We start from the raw sequence: 218 nt of genomic DNA on the forward strand, positions 1-218 counted from the left end.
AGTGGACTGTGAAGTGGGGTGCACCCCCGAAACCAAGTGAACAACACGTTCAGCCATTTATGTTCACAGTGTGTTCACAGAAATACCTCAGGATTCATGATGACATCATCACACATCATCTGTTTAAGCTCACGGGCGCTCGCTGCGCCGACACAGGAGGAGCAAACGTCAGCGGTGCAGACAGAGGAGGCTCTCTCCACAAAGTTTCATCTCCTGTT

Source organism: Haplochromis burtoni, unplaced genomic scaffold, assembly GCF_018398535.1.
Source record: "Haplochromis burtoni strain Fernald_Lab_line unplaced genomic scaffold, NCSU_Asbu1 Contig_123, whole genome shotgun sequence".
NCBI lineage: Eukaryota > Metazoa > Chordata > Actinopteri > Cichliformes > Cichlidae > Haplochromis > Haplochromis burtoni.